The sequence below is a fragment of the Mesocricetus auratus genome, unplaced genomic scaffold, assembly GCF_017639785.1.
Source record: "Mesocricetus auratus isolate SY011 unplaced genomic scaffold, BCM_Maur_2.0 Super-Scaffold_100006, whole genome shotgun sequence".
Lineage (NCBI taxonomy): Eukaryota > Metazoa > Chordata > Mammalia > Rodentia > Cricetidae > Mesocricetus > Mesocricetus auratus.
In genome coordinates, this window is record NW_024429190.1 from 36042999 (window position 1) to 36068386 (window position 25388).

Consider the following 25388-nt stretch of genomic DNA (forward strand, 5'->3'; position numbering starts at 1 on the left):
GCACATATCTGATGTGACAAATTGAAAGATTAAGACTATGCCTGTTGTAAGAACAGATGAAGCCTCATTTGTAACATTAAAAATGATAAGAAAAGTCAGTAAAATTAAAGCATTAAAATATCATTTCATGGTATTGTTTAGAAACTCACATTCCAAGTGAACAAAAGAAAGAAACGTATGTTGAAAATAAAATTTGTGCATTATACCTAGAGGGTTTGCTTGGGGAGCAAGATGGGTAGAACATATGATCCTTTATATGCCTACTTGAATTATAATGTATATGTTTTTCAGGGAAATAAAGTCATTGTTAAGTGAGTTGTGACTATAAATGTAAATATTATTTGATTATCACTAACATTTATTGTATTTTTCTGTATGAATTTTCTTATGACTCATATTCTGGTGTCATCATTGCACTGAGCAACATAAAGTTCCTGAGCCAAAAGTTTGCTCTATTAAATTCAGCAGTATACAAAGAATGATTATGAATGCTTCACAAACATAGTTTTGCTACTTTTTCAATGCTTCCTACTGAGGAAAGTGTGAAAACTTTTAAAGGTCATTATATAAATATTCCTCAATTATGCCTTTAAATTACACCATCAGTGATGAATACATTTCTCAAGCATTATATAACAGAGAATTTCATCCTGTAATTGCTAATTAGTTTAGTAGTCAAAAACAGGTAACTTTTATTTGAGTCATGATTCTCTAATTGGCTATGACACATAGGATATATGTCTGTATTCTTACATTTCTATTTTAATGTCTTTATTTTATATATTATACATCTATCTTCTCCATATTTCTAATATTTCTGTAGAGGATTAAGTCTTTTAGAAAGGTTTGCTATATGACATTTTAGAAAGTCATTTTCATATATTTCCTAATATATTATATTTTTATTTCACTAGTGAACCCTAGGTGTTGACTTAGAATTATAAAGACTCTTCCTTTACTGGTAATCAGTGTTTGTGAATTTTTGTATCACTGGTCTGTTGTTTCCATGTAGATTGGTTCATTTTTCAAAAGTGAAATTATTTTATTCTTTTTATTTTCATTTTAAAATAGATTTTTCTTCTCTGATACAATATATAATATCCATAATTTCCCTTCTCTCCACTACCCAGTAACCCTCCCCCACTTCCTCTCTTTCCATGGTCTACCCACCCTCCACTTCAAGAGACAACAACTAAACACAACAAAACAAGATATAATAAGACAATTTGAAAACCCTCACATTATGGCTGGACAAGGCAAACAAATAGGAAAAAAAGTGTCCCTAGAGTATGCAATAGATTTGGAAAAATTCCCTCAAAAACACCAAACTATTAGCCAGAATATATATGCAGGCGACTTGGTGCAGACCCTTGCTGGCCCTAGGGTTACTACTTTGGTTTGTTTGAGTTCAAATGCTCCTTGCTTAGTTGATTCAGTGGGCTTTAGTCTCCTAGTGTTATCCATCAGTGCTGATTTCTATAATCTTTGTTCCTCTTCTTTGGTATTCTTCACGTTCTGAGGGGAGGAATTCAATGTAGATATCCAATTTAGACTGTCTCTCCAGGAAATGTCTGACTGTGGATCTTTCCAACAACTCTCATCTAATAGGGGATGTCCTTCTGTTTGTTGTGAATATATTTCTCATTTTGGTTGATGAATAAAGCTGTTTAAGCCAATGGACTGGCATGATTTGGACAGGTGAGAAATCCAAACAGGGATAGAGAAAGGTAGTAAGCAGAATCAAGGAGATACCATGGAGCTACTATGAAGGTAGGACACCTGGGTATTCTCTAGTAAGCCAAGACATGTGGATATACACTGGTGTAAAGGGAAGGAACTGATACAGTGCATCTTCTAGAATCTGATCAGAGCTTCAGACAAGAGCTTCAATCAAAATTAGAACTCTAATCCAGAACTTCAGCCAAGCCTCTCCTGCCAAACAGATACTAATTGACCTACTAAAGACTCTTGTTACACTAACACTTTCTTCCCATGGGTCCGCATGATTGTCATCGTCCCACTTCAGCAGGAAGTAAATTTGAGAATTCCACGTCCCTTCTCCCTACTATTGATATTAGAGGATAGTTTACACCTGTTAGTATTAATTTGCAATTATTTTAGGGTTGGGATTGGAAAGAGGTGTTCAGACTTAGGCATCCTTTTCAGATAAGTTTAGAATTTAGGTGGAATGGATATGTTTAGCTTAGGATAAGTAGATTATAACTTAATTATCACCCTCCATGTATATATGTTGTATATGTTTGAGTTTGTATCACATTTAAATCTTCTATTTAGACTAAAAGGGGAATTGTAGGAATGAACCCCACAAAGCTATCCGCACATGAGGGCAGGGACATGTAAACTGATACAGATAGATATAAAAGGAAGTGAAAGGAAAAGGACCCTCCCTTTTCTCTTGGAAGCCAGCCATGCTTCTAACTCCTAGCTTGTGCGACTCTCTCTCTGATAAATAAATATATTGTTTTCCTTAGAGCATTGAATATCCTCTTTACATTGGTAAATAGAAACTGGTTAATAATTAAGAGAGAGCTAGGGTATAAGAAGTCTGAGTCATCAGCCAAACAGTTTATAATTAATAAAAGAAGCATCCGTGTGTTTATCTGGGACTAAATTACTGCAGGACCAGGTGGGACAGAAACTTCTGTTTATATGGGGTCTCCAAATGTTTAGCAAAAATTTCCATGTAAAACCTGGAGAAAGCTGAACACAAAAGAATAGAATCAAGCACAGCTTCTTGGTAGCAACATTTTCTTGGGTGAGTTCTGTTTGCTAGAGGCAAGTAGAGGCTCGGTTCCTTTAAAAGAGGCTTTCTGATTCAGAGTTATCAACAAAAATGGCAGGGTTCTTTGAAAAGGCCCTGCTACCAAAAACCTAAATGGTGTTTATAAGCAGCTGGTGTCATGCTTCTTGGTAGTGACACACATCTAGAATCTCTGCAGAGTTTTGGCAATTAGCATGGCTCCTACCAGGAACTATACCATGAAGCTAGACTTTCACGAAGCCTAGTATTAGGGTGGGGCTAGCTATGGATTTATTCTTAGTAATACTATTTCGCAGATTAGAAACTTGTGTGATCAGAAAAAGGAATAGATATACAATAAAGACAGATTCAGAGGAACAAAATCTTTAAATGGTATACAGTGTGTTTAAAAAGATATGCAGATGTGTGAGAGCAAAGAAAAAGGATAGAAAAAGTCCTTTAAAAAGAAACAAAGGGTTGGAAGCAGAGGCAAGTACCCACAGTTAAACACTGAACTGAACCCAAGGAACCCAGCGACAGAGAGAGAGGAGCGATGAGCTAATTGACAAAGAATGGGCTGGCAAAACCAGCAGAGACAGCTGATCCAAACAGGGGAGAGCTCTTGGACCCCAGACCAACAGCTGGGAGGCAAGCATGGGACTGATCCAGACCCCCCTGAATGTGAGACTCAGTGAGGAGGCCTGGGCAACCTATGGGGTCCTGAGCAGTGGATCAGTGTTTATCCCTCGAATACTAACAGAAATCGTGTGTACATAACACAAAGAGGGATGCTCTCTCAGCCTGGACTCTTAGGGGCATGCCTGGACCCTACCCTGAGTGAAATGACAGACTCTAGGTATCCCTAAGTGGAAGGAATTGGCAATAGGGTGGGAGGATGGGGGGATGGTGGAGGAGTGCAGGAGGAGGGGAGGGAGAAGGAAATGGAATTGACATGTAAAACAAGCTATTTAAAATTAAAATAATAATAATAGAAAAAGAAACAAAGTAGTTGGGTGTGATGGCACACACCTTTAATCCAGCACCCCAGAGGCAGAGGCAGGTGGATTTATTTGATTTAAAGACCAGGTTAGTCTACAGAGTGAATTTCAGGACATTCAAAGATACACAGAGAAACCCTGTCTCAATTTTTTTTTTAAATAAAAGAAATAGAGTAATAAAAAGCTATGTAAAGATGGAAAATAGAGAGTTTGGGTACTGGATGTTATTATGTTGTCTTTGAATCATCTGACTGCTGAGGAAGGAGCATCAGCTGTGAAAAGACATTTGGTTATGAATGCTGCTGGATCAATCCAACCTATATATTTTGAAAATGCTTTTTCTTCAAAAATATATATGCATAATATCTGTATGCAAATTTTACAGAGATATATAGTCGCATATAGGTATAGGTCTTTTTACTTACTAATTTTCCTTCCCTTGATCTTTTATTTTTAATATTAATTGTTATCTAGCATTTTTTAATATTTTTTTTATTTTCCATTTTAAATTTAGATAAGAAACAAGGTTGCTTCACAAGTCCCTCTCCCTTTCCCTCCCCTCCTCCCGTGCCCTCCCCCCCATCCCCCCCATTATCCCCTCATTCCCCCAGGGAGGGTGAGGCCCTCCATGGGGGTGTCCATAGTCTGTCATTTCATATAGGGCAGGGCCTAGACCCTTCCCCAAGAGTTCAGGGTGAGAGTGCACCTCACATTGTTCTATGGGAGTCCAGAGACCGTGTGTATACTTGGGATGGGTACTGATCTGCTGTCCAAGGCTAAATAGATTACCTAGGCCTCCTCACTGACACCCAGATTCAGGGGGTCTTGATCAGTCCCATGCTGGATTCCCAGGCTGATGCCTGGGATTCAAGAGTTAACCTTTGTCTGGTCAGCTGTTTCTGGGGGTTCAACCAGCCCAGTCTTAATCCCTTTGATCATCAGTCCTCCCTCTCTGATACTGGCTTTCTTGAGTTCAGCTCAGTACTTAACCAGCCAGTAAATGAAGTTTCTGTTTCCCAGACTCTCTGGCAATAGGATTGTAGGCTGGCACTCCCCAGATATATGTCTAAAATCCATATATGAGAGAGTACATGCCATGTTTCTCTTTTTGTGACTGGGTTACCTCACTCAGGATGGTTTCTTCTAGTGTCATCCATTTGCCTGCGAATCTCATGATTCCATTATTTTTTTCTGCTGAATAGTACTCCATTGTGTAGATGTACCACATTTTCTCTATCCATTCTTCGGGTGAGGGACATCTAGGTTGCTTCCAAGTTCTGGCTATTACAAATAAAGCTGCTATGAACATAGTGGAACAGACATCTTTGTTATATGAATGGGCATCTTTTGGATATATGCCTAAGAGTGCAGTTGCTGGGTCTTGTGGTAGGTTTATTCCCATTTTTCTGAGGAATCTCCATACTGATTTCCAAAGTGGCTGAACCAGTTGGCACTCCCACCAGCAATGGAGGAGTGTCCCCCTTTCACCACATCCTCTCCATCATAAATTGTCATTGGTGTTTTTGATTTTAGCCATTCTGACAGGAGTGAGATGGTATCTCAGAGTTGCTTTGATTTGCATTTCCCAGATGGCTAAGGATGTTGAGCACTTTCTCAAGTGCCTCTCAGCCAATTTAGACTCCTCTATTGAAAACTCTCTATTTAGTTCTGCAGCCCACTTCTTAATTGGGTCCTTTGCTGTTTTGGAGACTTGCTTCTTGAGTTCTTTGTAAATTTTGGAGATCAACCCTCTGTCAGATGTGGGATTAGTGAATATTTTTCCCATTCTGTGGGCTGCCTTTTTGTCTTGCTGACTGTGTCCTTTGCCTTACAGAAGCTTCTCAGTTTCAGTAGGTCCCATTTATTAATTGTTGATCTCACTGTCTGTGCTACTGGTGTTATGTTCAGGAAGCTGTCTCCTGTACCAATTCGTTCAAGGGTACCACCCACTTTCTCTTCTAAGAGGTTCAGTGTGGCTGGATTTATGTTGAGGTCTTTGATCCATTTGGACTTAAGTTTTGTGCATGGCGATAAACATGGATCGATCCGCATTTTTCTACATGCCAGTCTCCAATTATGCCAGCACCATTTGTTGAAGATGCTTTCTTTATTCCATTGTATATTTTTAGCTTCTTTGTCAAAGATCAGATGTTCGTACGTGTGTGGGTTAATACCCGGATTTTCAATTCGATTCCATTGGTCTGCCTGTCTATTTTTGTGCCAATACCAAGCTGTTTTCAGGAATATAGCTCTATAATAGAGCTTGAGGTCAGGGATAGTGATGCCTCCAGACGTTGCCTTGTTGAACAGGGTTGTTTTGGCTATCCTGGGTCTTTTGTTTTTCCATACAAAATTAATTATTGTTCTTTCAAGGTCTGTGAAGAACTGTGCTGGGATTTTAATGGGGATAGCATTGAATCTGTAGATTGCTTTTGGCAGGATTGCCATTTTTACTACATTGATCCTACCTATCCAAGAGCATGGGAGATCTTTCCATTTTCTGAGGGCTTCTTTAATTTCTTTCTTTAAAGATTCAAAGTTCTTACGATACAGGTCTTTCACTTGTTTGGTTAGCGTTACCCCAAGGTATTTTATGTTGTTTGTGGCAATTGTAAAGGGTGATGTTTCTCTGATTTCTATTTCAGCCCTTTTATCATCTGTATATAGTAGGGCTACTGACTTTCTTGAGTTGATCTTGTAACCTGCCACTTTGCTGAAGGTGTTAATCAGCTATAAGAGTTCCCTGGTAGAGTTCTTTGGGTCATTGATGTAAACTATCATATCGTCTGCAAACAGTGAAAGTTTGAGTTCTTCCTTCCCAATTTGTATCCCCTTGATCCCCCTTTGTTGTCGTATGGCTATAGCTAGAACTTCAAGTACCATGTTGAAAAGGTATGGAGACAGTGGACAGCCTTTTGTTCCTGATTTTAGAGGAATTGCGTTGAGTTTCTGTCCATTTAGTTTGATGTTGGCTGTTGGTTTACTGTATATGGCTTTTATTATGTTTAAGTATGTCCCTGTTATCCCAGATCTCTCCAAGACCTTTATCATGAAGGGGTGTTGGATTTTGTCAAAGGCTTTTTCAGCATCTAGTGAGATGATCATGTGATTTTTGTTTTTCAGCTTGTTTATATGGTGGATTACGTTGATGGATTTTCTTATGTTGGACCATCCCTGCATCCCTGGGATGAATCCTACTTGATCGTGGTGAATGATTGTTTTGATGTGTTCTTGGATCCGATTTGCCAGTATTTTATTGAGTATTTTTGCATCAATGTTCATGAGGGATATTGGTCTGAAGTTCTCTTTCTTGGTTGTATCTTTGTGTGGTTTGGGGATCAAGGTTATTGAAGCCTCATAGAAAGAGTTTGGCAAAGACCCTTCTGCTTCTATTGTGTGGAACAATTTGAGAAGAATTGGTATAAGCTGTTCTTTGAATTTGTGGTAGAATTCTGCACTGAGGCCATCTGGACCTGGACTTTTTTTGGTTGGGAGACTTTTGATGACAGCTTCTATTTCCATAGGGGTTATAGGTCTATTTAAATTGCTTATCTGTTCTTGATTTAGTTTTGGCAAATGATAGCTGTCCAGGAAGTCATCCATTTCCTTTAAATTTTCGAATTTTGTGGAGTACAGGTTTTCAAAGTATGACCTAATGATTCTCTGGATTTCCTCAGAGTCCGTTGTTATGTCCCCCTTTTCATTTCTGATTTTGTTAATTTGCATGTTCACTCTCTGCTGTTTGGTAAGTTTGGACAAAAGTTTGTCTATCTTGTTGATTTTCTCAAAGAACCAACTCTTCGTTGCATTGATTCTTTGTATTGTTTTCCTGGTTTCTACTTTGTTGATTTCAGCCCTCAATTTGATTATTTCCTGGCGTCTACTCCTCCTGGGGGAGTTTGCTTCTTTGTGTTCTAGAGCTTTTAGCTGTGATGTTAATTCTCTGGTATAACTGTTTTCCTGTTTCTTCATGTGAGCACTTAGTGCTATGAACTTCCCCCGTAGCTCTGCTTTCAAAGTGTCCCATAGGTTTGGGTATGTTGTGTCTTCATTCTCATTGAATTCGAGGAAGTCTTTAATTTCTTTTTTATTTCCTCTTTGACCCAGGGATGGTGCAGTTGAGCATTATTCAATTTCCATGAGTTTGTAGGTTTTCTGCAATTTGTGTTGTTGTTGAATTCTAATTTTAAGGCATGGTGGTCTGATAAGATGCATGGAGTTATTCCAATTTTTTTGTAGCTGCTGAGGTTTGATATGTTGCCAAGTATGTGGTCGATTTTTGAGAAGGTTCCATGTGGTGGTGAGAAGAAGGTATATACTTTTTTATGTGGATGAAATGTTCTATAGATATCTGTTAATCCCAGTTGGGTCATTACTTCTATTAGACCCTTTGCTTCTTTGTTGAGTTTCTGTCTGGTATTCTTGTCTAGTGGTGAGAGTGGTGTGTTGAAATCTCCCACTATAACTGTGTGGGGCTTTAGATGAGATTTAAGTTCTAATAATGTTTCTTTAACGAATGTGGATGCCTTTGTATTGGGGGCATAGATGTTCAGGATAGACACTTCATCTTGGTGGGTTTCACCTGTGATGAGTATGTAATGACCTCCTTCATCTCTTTTGATTGATTTTATTTTAAAGTCTATTTTGTTAGATATTAGGATTGCTACCCCTGCTTGTTTCTTGGGTCCATTTGATTGAAAAATTTTTTCCCAACCTTTAACTCTCAAGTAATGTCTGTCTTTGAGGGTGAGGTGTGTTTCTTGTATGCAGCAGAAGGAAGGGTTCTGTCTTCGAATCCATTCTGCTAGTCTGTGTCTTTTTATGGGTGAGTTAAGGCCGTTAATATTGAGCGATATTAATGACCATTGATTGCTCATCCTTCTTCGATTTGCGATGGTTGTTGTTGGTGGAATTATGGGTGGAATTTCACCCCTTTGTTCTTTTGGCTGTTGGTAGAGAGGGATTCTCTAATGCTTATGTTTTTCTGGTTGTAGTTAGCTTCCTTGGGTTGGAGTTTTCCTTCCAAAATTTTCTGTAGGCCTGGGTTAGTGGACACATATTGCTTGAATCTAGTTTTGTCATGGAATATCTTGTTTTCTCCGTCTATAGTGATTGAGAGCTTTGCCGGGTATAGTAGTCTGGGCTGGCATCCATGGTCTCTTAGTGTAAGTAGAATATCTATCCAGGACCTTCTGGCTTTCAGAGTTTCCATGGAGAAATCAGGTGTAATTCTGATAGGTCTGCCTTTATATGTTACTTGACCTTTTTCCTTAGCTGCTCTTAATATTCTTTCTTTATTCTGTATGTTTGGGGTCTTGATTATTATGTGGCGAGGGATTTTTTTTGTGGTCCACTCTGTTTGGTGTTCTGTAGGCTTCTTGTACCTTCATTGGCATGTCTTTCTTAAGGTTGGGAAAGTTTTCTTCTATGATTTTGTTGAATATGCCTTCTGCCCCTTTGAGGTGGATTTCTTCTCCTTCTTCTATACCTATTATTCTTAGGTTTGGTCTTTTCATGGTGTCCCATAATTCCTGGATGTTTTGTGTTAAGGATTTGTTGGATTTAAGGTTTTCTTTGGTTGATAAATCCATTTCTCCTAATGTATCTTCAACACTTGAGATTCTCTCTTCCATCTCTTCTATTCTGTTGGTAATGCTTGTATTGGTAGTGCCTGACTGTTTGTCCAGCTTTTCTATTTTCTGCCTTTCTTCAGATTGTGTTTTTTTTAATAACTCTATTTCAGTTTTCAACCCTTGCAGCGTTTGCATTGCTTCTTGCAATTTTCTGTTTATCTGTTCGTCTGTTTGTTGCCTTTTATGAATTTTTTGGTTTGTTCTTTCTTCCATTTCTTGCATTTTTTGGTTTGCTTTTTGTTCCATTTCTTGGATTTTGTGCTTTGTTTCTTCTTCCATTTCCTGCCTTTTTTGGTTTGTTTCTTCCTCCATTTTTTTCATTTTTTGCTTTGTTTTTTCTACCATTTCTTGCATTTTTTGCTTTGTTTCTTCTTCCATTTCCTGCCTTATTTGGTATGTTTCTTCTTCTAATTCTTGCATTTTTTGCTTTGCTTTTTCTTCCATTTCTTGCATTTTTTGCTTCATTTCTTCTTCCATTTCATGCCTTTTTTGGTTTGTTTTTTCTTCCAATTCTTGTATTTTTTGGTTTGTTTTTTCTTCCATTTCTTGCATTTTTTGGTTTGTTTTTTCTTCCATTTCTTTGAGGGATTTTCCAATATCCTCTTTTAGGGCCTCTATCATTTTCATGAAAGTGCTTTTAAGGTCGTTCTCTTCTGCTTCCATCGCGTTGGAATATTGGGGTCTTGCTGGTGTGGAGTCTCTAGAATCTGGCAGTGTCATATTTGTTTTTCTGTTGCTGACTGTGTTTTTGTATTGTCTCTTTCCCATCTCTTCTTCTAGTGGGTGCAGAAAGAGCCCTTCCTGGTCTGGGGACCAGAGTTCCCTTTGGTGGGTGCTAGTAAGTCCAGTAATCTGGTGGTTCTTCTATGCCTTGTCCAAATGCTGGTCCGTGGGTAGAGAAGAAGAACAGGAATCTGGGGCGCTTAGCCTCCTACCTGGTCCCCTGGACCCTATGCTGGGTCCTGTTGTACCTGATCCGGAACTGCTACTCCCCTGGTCTCCCTGACTCCTGTAGTTTCCTGTTCTCTTTGGTGGGAGAGAAGATCTGGAGTCTGGGGTGCTTGGCTCCCGCCGGGATTGGGAGCTCTGTGCAGTTCCCAGGCGATCTGCAGGCTCTGGAACACATGCCGGGAAGCTGGCCTGTTTACCTGATGATGCCAGAGGGACAGCTACTTCCCTGTACTCCCAGCCTCCTCTCCTTCCTGGAATCGTTGGTGGGAGAGAAGATCTTGAGTCTGGGGTGCTTGGCTCCCGCCGGGATTGGGAGCTCTGTGCAGTTCCCAGGCGATCTGCAGGCTCTGGAACATAGGCCGGGAAGCTGGCCTGTTTACCTGATGCTCCCGCCGGGATTGGGAGCTCTGTGCAGTTCCCAGGCGATCTGCAGGCTCTGGAACATAGGCCGGGAAGCTGGCCTGTTTACCTGATGCTCCCGCCGGGATTGGGAGCTCTGTGCAGTTCCCAGGCGATCTGCAGGCTCTGGAACACAGGCCTGGAAGCTGGCCTGTTTACCTGATGATGCCAGAGGGACAGCTACTTCCTATCTAGCATTTTTTTTCTGACTTATTTACCCTGCATTTCTTAGCACACATAATCACCTGTCTAGGTATACAACCATGCATAACCCCCCACATAAATTATCACTCAAGAAAATTGACTCAGTCTTCCATGCAGACACATCTGGTGTAGGCAATTTTCACTTTAGATTCTCACTTGCAGAATGACTTTAGCTTGTGTCACACTGACAAAAAAACTAATCAGTACATCATCATTCTATTACTTTAGCAAACTGTGAAAAACTTTTAGTTTCTAAAGTTCAAGACATTAGGCCATCATCTGTTTCCTCCTTCTTTTGAGGTCATGAATGAATGAATACAACATGAGGGAATTTCATTCACCTCTATACTGGTAATGAAAAATAAAAAGTGGAAGGTAGATCCATTTTTGGTGAAATGAGGGATGACCTGGGACACACCAAGACCCAGTTTTCAACATAAAGAAGACTTATTTACCCCAGAGGGACAAAAGGCAAGGAATAACAGACAGGAGATAGAGAACTGGGAAGAAGCGGCAAAGAAAACAAAGGAAAGGGATGTTGGCTCAGAGTGACAAAGGTCTGTGTATTTGGTATAGAGGAGCCAGACATGGCCCTTAGGTAAATCGAAGTTGAGAAAGGGCAAAAAAGGAAACCATGCGTCAGAATGAAATAGTTTAGATGGGGGATGTAAATTAGAGTGTCCAAAAGGGAGATTTTTATAGCTGGATTCCAATACTTTGATAGCTGGACCATAGTGGTCAGCCCCAGGGGAGGAAGTAGCCAAATAAGGGCATAGTCTTTGGTGACTAGCTTTAGGATTTTAACCTAACAGTGTAAGAAGGTAGATGGAATGGGAAAGAAGCATAAAAGGAAAACCTTTCAGCTTCATGTTTGCTATGCTCAGGCCAGTTAGAACCCTTTAATCCCCCTCTAAAACATCCTCGTGGTGTCCTAAATATGTCTTCTTGGATGTGTCTCTTAAAAGGTTCTACTGAGTCTCAATAATTTCTAAAGACGATGATGGAGACTCAAAACCCAGGGTTTATTTTGCATCACCAAAATGCAATATTGCTGTCTCTCTTTATTTCTATTGGCATAGGTTAATTTTTCCAAAGTATGCATCATTTGTCATTGAGCAGTAGGTGTTGATTAAAAATTGGAGATATGAACAGTATTTACTTTTTATGAAGGCTTTCAACAAATCTTATTTCCAACCACAATCCTCACCTTGGGCTTCAGACAGCTTCATTAACACAATTTTTTTCTGGAGGACTTGGGTAAATATGCATGCATTTTCTGATTTTCCTATCAGTAAACAATCCAAGTTTTCAAAGATCTTTGAGAACAAATTAAAATTTGTTCTTCTAGCTATTTTCCATAAATTATCAAACATTTCTCTGTTTGATTTTTTAAAAAAAATATTATGTTTTTTATTTTTCTGTTTCATATGATTTAAAAAGTTTATGTATCTAGGGATTTTTTGGAGGGTTTTACAATTTGTGGACAAATTTGTATCAAGTTAATCAAATGTTACTTACACTGTACTTTTTCTTATACAAAGAAAAACTGATTCTGTTAAAGAAACGTTTTTCCCACTAATAAATACTATGATCAACTAAGAGTTAGACAATCTATTGTCCTTATTCTAATTTTTCATTAATCTTTTTCACAAAGTATATTTTGATCCTGTTAACAATTCCACAAACTCCTCTACCACAATCTTCATTGTTTTTGCAAATCAGAAATGCTTAAAACCAAATAAAGATTTTAGATGTTCAGTCTCATTGATAGTGTTGAAGAGACACTCAAAGGAAGAGTATGAGGAAATCAGAGGAGTCTTCATCTATATACATGAGCATCTGAATTTGAGCTTGTATTATGAAGGTTATAATTCACATTGCTCTCAGATCATCCTGACTTTGCTCCTTACAAGGTAAGATTGTCTTTATGATATCTCTATTTTTAGTTAACAAGATGCATCATATTATATTAAATTTTACATTTCATTCTTTCAGAAATTTGTCAAATAAGAACTCACCCTTCATAATGCAGCATTAGCAGTATTGTGATGACTAGGGTTATAAACCTCACAATGTCACCTATAAAAGACGTATTAACCAAGACTTATGTCAATGACTCGTTATTCAAAAGTTGCCACCATTGTGCAGCCTTTACTATAGAATATATTATACTGTTATTAATTTGAGATGCTTTGTTTGAAAGCACTCATCCTTCCTGTCTCACAGAGGTAAGTGTATGCTTAGGTTACTGAAGCACTAATGGAATAATGACAAATACATGATGGAAGTGATTACTTTCATAAATACTGTTTTGACTCCCCTACATTTCATGATTAATTATTTAGTTATAACATCACATTTTTATTTTAATAGAACTTACTTGCGTTTCCTAAAAATAAGCACTAACATGTTCAAACACTTCCTCTCTTTGTCATTCAGGCTTGGAGAGTAGAGAATTTTTACATCCTATAAATTTTAATTTTGCAATGAATTTTCTTATTTCCATAATATTATCATACAGTACTCTGCTAATTGAAAATTTGGATGTAAAAAATTAGATAGGATATCTATCTGCAGAAAAAAACTACAGGGGAAGGAAAGGTCACTAATTCTGTGGATATGATAGCCAATCTTGGTAGTCGGCATCTGAAGTCAATTAAGACTAAAGCTGTTGAGTGCTCCTGGGAGTTTGTTCTTGATGGGATTATGTGAATCAGAAAGACCCAATCTAAGTATGAACCATACCTTTTGGGTGCTATCCTAGATGAAAGGACTTTGAATGAGGAAACATGGCTTTGCTTGTTTGTCCTTAGAATTAGAGTCAAGTTCATTAGTCTAGTGAGGCTTTCCCTGAGCAGTATTAGGATCAGTTTCTATGGAATTCAAACCAGGTTTCCAATACAGACTGAATATCAGCAGTTTTTGTGTGCTCTCCAAGAATCCAAATACATAAGGAGACTAATGAGATGTTGCCTTTGGAACAGAATAACTACTGTATCCATTTTTTTCTATGTGAGAACCCAGACTAATATGGCAGGCTTAATCTGTTTTAGAGAAAGTAATTGCATCATTTGTGAATTTATAATTAGCAACAAACAGAAATTAAATGTTCTTTTAATTGGAAGGTGTGAAAAGCAAAGTAGGATTACTACTGTTTGAAGACTCTCAAATCATTATTGCTGTGGCTATTTGATTATAATTTTATCATTTGACATAGTTTAGTTAAGAGTACCTTTAAAATACGTGATACACATATTTATGTATATATAATTTGACATAAAGTAAAATCATATAGTTTATAAGAAAGTGAAATTTGTTTCCTAGTACAAATGCTATTCTCTTAGAATGTGGTGTTGTTAATTAAAATTTATTTAAATATATTTCAAATTTTTATAAAGACAGTGTTCAGTTATTGCACTAGTTGGGTAGCTCTAATGTAAATTTTCCATTTTGGTAACTGCAACATCACTAAGAAATGCCAATGTATGAGCCATATTCAAATGAAGGTTTTATAGTCTAAGATCATCAAAATCAGGACAGGGCTGATGTTATGAAACAACTTATTATTATTCAGGAGAAATTACATAAATTGCTAATAGCTAACATGAAGTGTTAGTGAATTGCAACATCCTAGTGCAAGTGTTTTGTAGCCTGTGATATAGATCTGCTTTTTGTAAATGTGGCTTTTCTGTAAGTAATATTTTTCAACTTAAAAATTACATTAGTTTTCATTGTTATAAAAGGCTTATAACAAATTTAGACATTATTCATCTTTTTTAAATATGGAACCATTTTCTTTTAAGCTGCACAGTGTTTAATTACAATAGAATGACTCCCAAGGAAAGTCTGAAGCACCCTTGATTAGTATCTCGCCTATGTCAGAGAAACGTCCTCATGCAGTACATAGGTACTAATGCAGAACTACATAACTGGACATTGAGAAGAGAGTGAGAAACTTTGAAAAATCCAGATCTAAATGGGATATCTTAATCAAATCCCTCCCCTCAGAGTTTGGGGACTCTGTGGAACAAGAAACTAAAAGACCTAACAAGAACGAAAAACACTAAGGAACATGCCTTCCAGACACAAGAGGACTGGCACACATATGAACTGATTTTTATGCAAGAAGACTTCAGAATAAGTAAATTCAATACATGTCCATTTGCTAAACCAAACTTTTTAAGTATTTAAGAAGGAAAATCATCTATTTTATTATTTTCCAGTTTTTTAATTGTTGATGTCCATATATTTTGTATCATTCATTGCAGTGATTTTTTTCAGTCAAACTTTTCTTGGTATCCTGTATTTACATGATATCCAGGACTGATGGTTAATTGTATTTCTGGATCCAGGGCTCATGGGTGGGCAGTATGTTATGACATTTTCTGTTAGAATAAATTGTCATCACAGCCATATTACTCTGACAGGTAATATTTACAAATTTTATTGCCATTTTTATATTAGGTAAATTTGTTAAAAACGTCCACAAGATTTATGCTTAAATTAATGCAGTTTTTGTTAGTAATATAAGTTATTTTCCTTATAATATTAAAATCGTAAGATTAAGATCTTATTTTGTAAGTACAATTGCTTCACCCATCATGTATTACAGTGCAGAATATTTAATTTAATAAGAGGAAATTATCATAAATTTTTTTACTTGTATATGCATCTGTATATTTTTCCATGTGGTAAACCTGAAAATTGAAAGTAGAAATGTGACTGACTAGTGCAGGAATGAGAGTGATACTTTCCTATCTTAAAGTTTATCCCAGTCCTCATCAGTAATGATTATGTTAAAGTATCTAATTTGAGGAAGTGATTTTGCTACGAATATCCTAATACTTCTGTCTAAATTTTGATTTTTTATAATTTTATTATAATTTAAAACACTATTATCACTAGTTACCTAGAAATTAAAATTAATTCTCTTTAAGTTTAAATATTTTATAATATCCAAATAAATTATTTTCATGTGGTATGTTTGAAATATGGTTTCAGAGCAACGCTTCAAAGACTCAACATAATGGATTATTCGATTTGTTCTTATTCTGAAAGGCAGGATTTTGGATAATATAATAAAATGCCAATCATAAAAATAAAAAATAAAAAATGGATTCACAGGAAATAGCATAAGATGAAGGATTTCTAACTAAATAAGACAAAAATGCACAAATATATTAAAAAACACTCAATGTCTGTGGTTCCATATTCTCACTATTAACCAGGTTGATTACTCACTAATACATAAAGGCTGGCAACAGTATTTTTGATACAGTTTTCATATAGGTTTAAAAAGGACAACATTTCTGCAACAAAAAAATCTTTTCAAAAGCACCATTTTGAGTATATTGTTTGTGCTAATTAGAGTTGAATAAGCATACTCTTATTCTTGTAGCCCCTCCAATACCTACTGATTCTCAAGTATGCAGCCTTTTTTCTCCTTTGATTATTGGTGTTACATAATACCAATACAGAGATATTTAAATACAACAATCAAAGTTCATTTTGGTTGTGTGCATTAATGATTTCTTGGCTTCTTGCTCTGCATATCAAAACTCGCAAGGCAATCATCACCTTATTCTCTCTTGCATAATGTTTCTTCACCCTTAGACGTAGGAGCTGTGAATCAGATGTGTCTGTTAGGACTGTCTTCCCTGTGATTTGTTGGTCTCTACATGTGTTCAGCTGTGATTTTTTTTATGGTTCCATTTTCTGTGAAGGGAATCTTCCTTGGAGTAGTAGGTAAATTTGTTTATGTGTATAAGGATAAGATTTAGACTGTAGTAAAAAATTATGCTGATTTTGTAAATTCATGACAGGTTTTCAGAAGCAAGCATGACTTCCCTCCTTTTGAATTTAGACAACTGTTGGTTGCCACCAACAAGTGAGTACCACTTATTTCACCTTCATGCATATTTACTATGTGAGTAATTACTGTGGTTCATAGATGTTGCAGCTGGGTAGGATTATTTAACTGATTTCTTCCCTGTGTATCTTTTATAGCAATTACTGGTTCAATGGAGGTCAGAGTGAAGAAATATCCTGGTACCTTTTATTTTAGCACCAGTGTTATGAAGATGAAAGAGAAATAAAATATTGTGTGGCATCAAGATATTTTAAGTTCAAGGTCTTTTTCTATTTACTATGTATGATTGATTTTTGTGAAATCTTTTTGTCATTTCTCTCCTTTTCTTCAAGACCTTGCAAAATTTCTGACTGTTATAAAATTCCTTTTCCACTCATCAATCTGTATTTCTTGCTTTTTGTTAGTGAAGAGGTTTTAGAAACATTTGCCACAGACAAAAATATTCTATAGGCACAGTTTCCACTTACACAAACTTGAAGCTACTTCAGTATTCTCTTATGATTCCATGAAATGCAAGCCTGTCTGGAACATACATCCATTTATCTGTAAGGCTCCATTCAGTCCATTTCTGTAGGATTCAGGCAGCTGTCAGCTTATGGGAGCTTCTCAAGATGATTTAGATAACACAGTATTCAGAAAAAAGAGCAAGATGGTGTTAGGTTTAACAAACCAACGCCCTAATATGGATTTTCAAAAGTATAATAGGTTTACTCATCAGAGAGCTTATTCTTCATCTGTTGATAATTTGTAGAAGAAAATAAAGAGACACAAATTGAAATTATTTCAAATGTGCATCTGGCTGTCTTCAGTTTTTGAATGGTACATATGATTTAAGTAGGGTTTTTAAAACAGAGCAAAGATATCCTTAGCAAATAATGCCCATGTTCTCAAGTAACTCATTTTCTATATTTGAAATTGTTGCTCAGGTATATATTCTTTATGACCATGTATGCAAACTACATGATATATTTTTAGAAAGGCAGATAACTGCTTTAGAGATACAGTTAGATAAAAAGGGGATGTAGAGTTCATCTAATTTTCTAAGATAATTTTTCCTCTTACATTTTCAAAAATAATCATAGAGGAAATTATTCTACATTATTTCTCATATGGTAAAAGTTAACATTGTTCTGTTTACTGTAAGTCTGGCATTTTATTCAGAGTATGGTATGTAAATTTTGCTTAATGCAGTAAGTACCTCCAAAAATCCAAGACATTAAAGAGAAAATTGGGATAATGTCTTCTGAAATGTTTAACATATGGTACAATAAGAGGCAGATTGAAATTTAGATTATATTTACTATGCATTGAATCAATATAACTATGTATCATTCTGTTCTGACAAATTCAATTTAAAATAATTTGAATTTAATATCAGTCTAAAGTTTTTCTATTCTCTTGTGGTATTTGCATGTTCAATCAGTGTCAGAATTTTAATAAAGTAGAAAACCCTGGAAATCCCATGAGAACTAAAATTCCAATGAAAATTATCAGAAACAAATATGTGGGTCATATTGCCATTTTGAATGAAGTAAAAATTCTCAAGGACTTTATCATCTTCTTGAATATATGATTCAGGAATAATGAATATTTTGATCAACAAATGGAGAATTAAATTACATTAGGATTGAAGTGAGTGACTCACAGGAAATCATTAACTGATTGCTCTTCTATTCAGCATATCTCATGAAAACACTTCCGGTAAAGGCACAGGAATAAGGTTCGAAGGTATTTTTCCTATACAAATTCATACTTGACTAAGATCACAGCCAGCATTCATAATACTAATGTTAATAATATATGTTAGCAATTCTTCTAGAACAGTAGTTTTCAACATTGCTAATGCTCAAAAACTTTAATAGAGTTGCTCATGTAGTGGTGATTCCCAACATAAATTTATTTTCATTGCTACTTCATAACCAAAATTTTGCTTCTGTCATGGATTGCAATATAAATATCAGCTATGCATGATATCTGATGTGTGACCCCTGTAAAAAGATCATTCAACCCTGGTAGGATGAGTACAGCTGTTGTAGAAGACACTGACTTGTTAGCAAAAGTGGATGTATTTTAGGATTATCTATCTATCTATCTATCTATCAACTTTCTATCTATCTCATCTATGTATCATCTATCATCTATCTTCTCTCTCTCTCTGTCTCTCTGTCTCTCTCTCTCTCTCTTTCGGAATATAGCCTCATAACTGTTTTGTAATTTAGCCTTTAATTTCTTAAACATAGCCACCATTAGAGAACATACATCAGGCCCTACACAACTGTATACAAATGTAAGTGACATATAAATGTTATGATGGAGTTTATAAGAAAAGGAAATTGATGCAAGTTACCCTCTAAAATGCAACCCAATTGAATTATAGTGCACTTATTGAATTATCTTTACATATATATATATCTATTGGCTAGGGGACATATGAGATAAAGTACTGCCTTAGGAAGCATATTTTTCTTTCTAATAATCTACTAAACAAAAATGTATTAAAAGATTTGGGACTCAAAACCCCTTTACATATAAATTCATGAAGCCACAATTGAATATGTCATTAAATATCATAAACAGAATAAGTAACTTGATCGGTTACACCAATTGAGCCAATTATTTGCTTCAGGAGAAACATTTAAAAATTAGATGAAGCAGTTATCCACATTTTGGAATTCATGACAGTAAAAGAAAGAGAGAGAGAGAGAGAGAGAGAGAGAGAGAGAGAGAGAGAGAGAGAGAGAGAGAAAGAAAGAAAGAAAGAAAGAACGAAAGGAAGGAAGGAAGGAAGGAAGGAAGGAAGGAAGGAAGGAAGGAAGGAAGGAAGGAAGGAAGGAAGGAAGGAAGAAAGGAAAAAAATATAGACCCGGGAATCGATACCCAGCCAATGAAGTGCAGCTTCTGTGGGGTTCCAGGTAAAGATGTAAGATGTAGGTATTCATACATGGTCCTTTATTTGCAACTTCATTTCCACATGTAATGACTGTTTTTAAAATTAAATGTAAGGGCAGAGAATTTTATGTACCTCTGCTGAAGCTTTACTATTGAAAAAGAAGGGAACATGTTGAAGTCAATTACATTCATATAGTCTTTCCAAATCTTCTTGCCCAAATACATTTCACTATATTTCACAACCCTATGTTTATTACACACACATCAGTGAGAGGATGAGCAACCATGTTTCAACTGCTTTACCAGGTTCTTCTATTGTATTCTTATTATACCATTATATCAATGGATTATGGTCCAATTCTTTCACCAGATTTGATCTTCATTTACATTAGATACAGAGAGAAGAAAAGATTAACTGTTTTTTGAGACTTTTTGCTTTAACCAGTCACGCAGATACCTACCAGCTCAGCTCTGTTGTATAGCTTAACAGAAGTCCTGGCAAACGCGATATACTATTGAGTTGCTTTAATAATTTTAATTCAAAACATTTAGTAATGTATCTCATAATTTGGACTATTTCCTTTACTAAAATATTAATATTTCAAAGTTCAAAATACACTAAAAATCTGCTTTTCCAATGGTGGTTATTTTCTCCTTTTAATACACATCATAATATTACCAATGTCATTTCAATTTGACCATGGATTTTTAAAAATAATAGACACTTTCCATGATAAATGAATGCATATCTTCTTTCTTTTTTCATTATTTATAGAATTTGTAAGTATATGTCTTGAAGGCTATATGAGACTTTAATGGGCACGAACAGAAATTTTGTGAAACGACTATTTTACTAAAATAGTAACAAACCTTAGCTGAAAGTGCGATGGAGGGGTTTATCTAATTGGACAAGTTTAGGAAAGAAAAACGTTGCAAAGGGGATGATACTTATGACTTAGAATGTTGGTGGATATATTTATACCAGAAAAAGTAGGAGATTATACTAGGGTAACAAGTAAAAGTTGAAAAGGCAAACAGGTAACATTATACAGCCTTAACACTTTGTGTTTGCTCACACATTTGTTTATTCATGTATAGTATGTAATAATAATTAATCAAAAAACAGCCCATAAAATTAAAAGAAAGGAAAGGGCATTGAGGAGAGGTGACATGAAAGAAAGGGAAGGAAAATTATGGTTATTATACTATAATTGCAAAAATAATATAATTTAGAAAAATGATGACAAAGGAATCAGAGGACTGGGATAACATGTACCAAGCCAATCAGGAGTGAACTTCCCATGCTGCTGGAATAAACCTCTCAGCAACTGCAGATGAGACCAGCCATGACACATTGATTTATTTTCCTATAATGCTTAACATTTATAAAATAATCATCTAAATTCAGAAAATTGTAAATATCAAACAATATTTAATACAACATTTTGAAGATTATACAGTCTCAGGATATTATATGTTGAATATGTTAATGAAGAAATAAATTATTAAAAGAAATTCATTGAATAGTATACAAGCATGAAAATAAAAAATTAAAATATCTGAAAATATCTGTTTTCAGCTATATTATCATAAGAATAATATATGAATTTTTTAGAAAGGCAGATGTCTAAACAGTAACTCAGGCCATCTGATTAAGATGTTTGAGCTAGAACCATAATAATGTTTACATTAAATATTCATTACTTATGTTCTTGGGCAATGGTGGTATAGAACTTGTAGAAGTGGCCTACTGATGTGTGGTTTAACCTGAGGGTCATAGCAGCACAAGAGTGAGCCCTGGCCCTAAACTGCAAGTTTAGTCAGGAACCAGAGACTCCAGAGAAAAGAAAAGTAGAGTAGACTGGCATAAAGAAAAGAAAATCAATGAAATAATGCCAAATGATAGTCTGCTATACTCATAGATCAGTGCCTTGTCCAGTCATAAGCAGTAGATGGGAGCAGGGACAAAGACACACAGCCAGACAGCTGGACACTACGCAAAGACAAAGTTTAAATAGGAGGTCATCACAGGGTCTATCAGGGAAACTTGTGGAGGAGGGGCAGGAAAGATTTTAGAAATCAGAGGAATGGAGAATACCTGGAGAACATGGCCCAGTGAATCAACTAAGCAAAGTTTGTATGGGTTTATCTGTCTCTTCTGCTTTCTCTTCAGACTTTTCCTGCTATTGGGTTACCTTGTCCAGCCTCAATATGTAGGGCTCTGCCTTGACTTATTGTATCTTTTTTGTCCTGTAGGCCTGTTACTTCTCATATGTTTTCTCTATTATAGAAATTAAAAAGAAAGTGAGAATATCTGAAAACAAGTGGGGTGGTGGTGGAGTAGCTGTAAGGCATGAAGAGAGATAAAACTGTGGTCAAGATATATTGTATGAGAGAATTCATTTTCAGTATGGAAAAAGAAAGAAATTAAAGGCCATATAAAAAACAAAATAAAACAAGGAGAAAATTCTAAATACAACTGAAAACAAAAGGAAAATGATTAAAAAAAGAAATTGAAGACATTGTTTATTTTTCAAAATAAATATCAGGCAATTATGTTAAATTGCATTATAATCAATTCTTTGAGAATTTCATCTAATTAGTTTTAATAATATCTTCTCCCAAACTATTGCAAGATCAAATTTAATATTTAATATCTCTAACCATCCAACTGTATGCTGTATATTCTCTGTCTCTCTCTCATGTCCTTCAATTTATGGTGTCCAATTTGTGTTGCTCAAGTGTTATCAAATGATAGGATTGTTTTTGATAGTGATTAATATAGCTGTGGTTACATGGTTAAGAAAAAATAATACTGAATCTCCAGAAAGTGTCGTGATATATTGTTTATGATATAATAAATATTGCCTGGAGATCAGAATGCAAAGCCAGCAACACTAGTTAGCCATAGATGCTGGGCAGTGGTGCCACACACCTTAATACTAACCCTCAGGAAACAGACACAGATAGATCTCTGTGAGTTCAAGACAATGCTGGACTACATGAGAGTGAATAAGTCTAAAAGAGAAACAGAGCTGATGCCTTTAGTCTCAGAATTATAGACAATATGAAGAGCTCAGAAAGCAGTCTGAGATTTGGAGATGAGTAGTCCAGTCTGCAGATGCAATTTGAGGTTCAGTGGATCACTCCTTTTGGTCTAACCATTGGTAGACGTGAATACACTCAAGTCACTGGCTGCTTTGCTTTTCTGATCTTCATCTTTAACTCCAATACCTGTCTCTAGGTTTTTAATATTTCTGCTACTAAAACTCTCACAGTGGTACTTTTTTATGATGCCAGCTTCCAAATAAGGACATAGAGTATGATAAGTGTGAAAGTTTGACCTTAGCTCTCTATGTGTATATATACATATATATATGTATATATGCATATTGTTTGTGTCTGTGTGTGAAAATATTTTTATTATTTATTTTATTTTTATTATTTATTCTGAAGGCTTAGGTAGACTGTTACGTTGGATATTGTTAAGTAGATAATCTCTTGAAAATGTAAAAACAGTAGTGGAATGACAGAAAGTAAATTCAATTTAAATGATATGTATATGTATATAAGAACTAACCAATATATTAAACCACAGTTAACTTAGCTTTGTAAATTCTTTATTTACTGTTCACACTTATCCATATTTAACATCAATGTTTGTATTTTCATAACTCTTTAGAGATTTTTTAATTTATAAAATATTTTCAGTTTTACAAACTGAGATAAAAATTCATCAATTTCCCCTTTTTTCTACCCTGAAAACCTTCCCACAACCCTTTTTCTTGTTCTCTTTTAACGTTACAATCTTTTTCATTAATTGTTGTTACACATGTTTGGGTGTATGAATTCCTAAACACATAATTATAGCTTCATAAATCTGTATAATGTTATTTATATATATCTATTTGCAGCTCTAAAATTTACTATTGATAACCAATACCTTTGAAATTTTCATATAATGTATTATAATCATATTTATCCACTTCCTTTTTTTAATTACATAAGAGCTACCTCCAACCACAATTACTTCATCAACTTTATGTCTTTTCCTAAAGATTTATTTGATAGACAACCAACGCCAATTTGTGCTCTCATATATCTGATTATTGAACTCTAAACTGGAGCATGGTTAACTTCACAGCAGCCACAGCCTAATGAAAATTGTGAGTACCCCTCCTCTAGAAGTCCTCAACTGTCCATGTCCATAGTCATGGGTAGGGGCTCATGGATCCCTTACTCTTCCATGCACGATGTTGACTGCCTTGGACTTATAGAGGCCACCACATCTGCTACAGTTCATGAGTTCAGACATTCTGTCTTGTCCAGAAGACACTGTTTTTCTCATGGTGCCGTCTACTTCTTGGATAGTACCTGAGTCTTGTATAAGTGTATTATATAGTTTTCCTGTTTGTGGCTGAATAAACCTTTGTCATTTATTTTTGGGAACTTTGATCAGTTGTGTGTTTCTGTGTTACCCACATTAGAGTGCACAAATAAATTTCTTTGTTGCTATCTGAGAGCTATAATAAGATATGAGTAGAGAGACACAAATTTAGATGGTATTCAATACTATATCCATTTAACAAACACATTTTGCTAGGTTCACACATGTGGTCTGTGAGTACATCAATCATATATTCTTGAACAGATCTACAGTACCAATAATGTGTCCTATTATGGAGTTACCCTTCAATCTGAAGGAAGTTAGCTTCACAATAGCATCCATGTCTATATTGCATCCTTGAATGCCATCATTGCAATTCACACAGTTTACAGCTAGTTAAGACAATGATCACTATTCTGTCCTACAACCTCAAGTGCTCATATACTACTAGGAGAGGAAAAAAATCACAGAAGAGGAGGAAGATTCCTAGTCAGTACTCACTTGATTTTATGTCCTGTGATAAACATATATAGTATCTTAGGCAATATGGAATCTTTTTTAGCTTCTTTTTTAATTTTTATTATTTATTTTTAAGTTTAAATTTAGATTAGAAACAAGGTTGCTTCACAAGTCAGTTCCAGGTCCCTCTCCCTTTTCCTCCCCTCCTCTCATGCCCTCCCCCAACCCCCCAATATCCCCTCATTTCCCCAGGGAGGGTGAGGCCCTCCACCGGGGTGTCCACAGTCTGTCATTTCATACAGGAGAGGGCCTAGACCCTCCCCCAAGAGTTCAGGGTGAGAGTGCATCTCACATTGTTGGATGGGAGTCCAAAGTCCATGTGTATACTTGGGATGAATACTGATCTACTGCCCAAGGCTCAATAGATTACCTAGGCCCCCCCATTCAGCGGGTCTTGATCAGTCCCATGTTGGATTCCCAGGCATCAGTCTGGGATTCAAGAGTTAACCCTTGTCAGGTCAGCTGTTTCTGGAGGTTAAAACAGCCCAGTCTTAATCCCTTTGGTCATCAGTCCTTCCTCTCTGTGACTGGCATTCTTGAGTTCAGCTCAGTGCTTAGCCGTGGGAGTCTGCCTCTTCTTCCATCAGCCACTGAATGAAAGTTCTGTTTCCCAGACTTCTGACCATGGGATTCTAGGCTGGCACTCCCCAGATCTATGTCTAAAATCCATATATGAGAGAGTACATGCCATGTTTCTCTTTTTGTGACTGTGTTATCTCACTCAGGATGGTTTCTTCTATTGTCATCCATTTGCCTGCATATCTCAGGATTCCATTGT